Source organism: Lolium rigidum, chromosome 4 (assembly GCF_022539505.1).
Source record: "Lolium rigidum isolate FL_2022 chromosome 4, APGP_CSIRO_Lrig_0.1, whole genome shotgun sequence".
In the NCBI taxonomy this organism is placed as follows: Eukaryota; Viridiplantae; Streptophyta; class Magnoliopsida; order Poales; family Poaceae; genus Lolium; species Lolium rigidum.
Genome location: NC_061511.1, coordinates 63192468 through 63194820, shown reverse-complemented (window position 1 = coordinate 63194820; position 2353 = coordinate 63192468).

Sequence of the window (2353 nt, the reverse complement as noted above, 5' to 3'; positions counted from 1 at the left end):
ACCGCCCTGCACGCAAGAGTCACGTGCAACCCCGCCAGGTTCCTAGGATGGGAGAAGTGACACAAGCTGCCTCCGCGAGCGTGCCAGTGAATGACAGTGTGACATCAGATACACAGTCAGTTGAGGAGCCAGAAGACCAGATCCCCCCTCCGACGCCAGTAGAGGTGCTCCAGGACATTGCAGTCAATCTCTGCGGAGTTCCAGCAGAAGAAGTTTCAGAGGCCCGCCTGCTCGCCCCAGAAGAAGAGGCTGAAGAGGACACTGTGATGTCTACGGGAGCTTCTATTCTTGTAGACAGTGTTGGGCCTCCAAGAGCAGAGGTTTGTAGAACAGCAGCAAGTTTCCCTTAAGTGGATACCCAAGGTTTATCGAACTCAGGGAGGAAGAGGTCAAAGATATCCCTCTCATGCAACCCCGCAACCACAAAGCAAGAAGTCTCTTGTGTCCCCAACACACCTAATAGGTGCACTAGTTCGGCGAAGAGATAGTGAAATACGAGGTGGTATGAATAAGTAGTAGCAACGGCACCGAACGGTGCTTTGCCCGGGACGGAGCAGTAGTAACGCAGCAGTAGTAACGCAGTGAGAACAAGTAACAAGCAGCGATAGCGATATTTAGGAACAAGGCCTAGGGATTACACTTTCACTAGTGGACACTCTCAACATTGATCACATAACGGAATAGATAAATGCATACTCTACACTCTTGTTGGATGATGAACACATTGCGTAGGATTACACGAACCCTCAATGCCGGAGTTAACAAGCTCCACAATAATGCTCATATTTTAGTAACCTTTAGTGTAAGATAGATCAAAAGACTAAACCAAGTACTAGCATAGCATGCACACTCTGTCACCTTCATGCATATGTAGGAGGAATAGATCACATCAATGTTATCATAGCAATAGTTAACTTCTCAATCTACAAGAGATCATGATCATAGCATAAACCAAGTACTAACACGGTGCACACACTGTCACCTTTACACACGTGCAGGAGGAATAAAACTACTTTAATAACACATCACTAGAGTAGCACATAGATAAATTGTGATACAAACACATTGCAATCATAAAGAGATATAAATAAGCACCTCACTATGCCATTCAACGAGTGAATAAGTATTCTGTGAAATCTAGCCTAAGAGACCCACACGGTGCACACACTCGTCACCTTTACACACGTGGGACAAGGAGTCTCCGGAGATCACATAAGTAAAACTCACTTGACTAGCATAATGACATCTAGATTACAAGCATCATCATATGAATCTCAATCATGTAAGGCAGCTCATGAGATTATTGTATTGAAGCACATAGGAGAGAGATGAACCACATAGCTACCGGTACAGCCCCGAGCCTCGATGGAGAACTACTCCCTCCTCATGGGAGCAGCAGCGGTGATGAAGATGGCGGTGGAGATGGCAGCGGTGTCGATGGAGAAGCCTTCCGGGGCACTTCCCCGCTCCGGCAGGGTGCCGGAATAGAGACTCCTGTCCCCCGGATCTTGGCTTCGCGATGGCGGCGGCTCCGGAAGGTTTCGTGGTTTTCGTCGAACGCCCCGAGGTTTTTAGGTCGGGGGCTTTATATAGGCGGAGAGGCGGCGCGGGGAGGGCTTACGGGGGGCCCACACCCTAGGGCGGCGCCCCCCTTGGCCGCGCCGGGGTGTGGTGTGGTGGCCCTGCCCCCTTCTCTCGGCGGTTCTCGTGTGTTACGGATGCTTCCGGGTAAAATAGGAACCCGGGCGTTGATTTCGTCCGATTCCGAGAATATTTCGTTACTAGGATTTCGAAACCAAAAACAGCAGAAAACGAGAACTGGCACTTCGGCATCTTGTTAATAGGTTAGTTCCAGAAAATGCACGAATATGACATAAAGTGTGCATATAGCATGTAGATAACATCAATAATGTGGCATGGAACATAAGAAATTATCGATACGTCGGAGACGTATCAGCATCCCCAAGCTTAGTTCTGCTCGTCCCGAGCAGGTAAAACGATAACAAAGATAATTTCTGGAGTGACATGCCATCATAATCTTGATCATACTATTTGTAAAGCATATGTAGTGAATGCAGCGATCAAAACAATGTGTATGACATGAGTAAACAAGTGAATCATAAAGCAAAGACTTTTCATGAATAGCACTTCAAGACAAGCATCAATAAGTCTTGCATAAGAGTTAAATCATAAAGTAATAATTCAAAGTAAAGGTATTGAAGCAACACAAAGGAAGATGAAGTTTCAGCGGTTGCTTTCAACTTATAACATGTATATCTCATGGATAATTGTCAATGCAAAGCAATATAACAAATGCAATATGCAAATATGTAAGAATCAATGCACAGTTCAC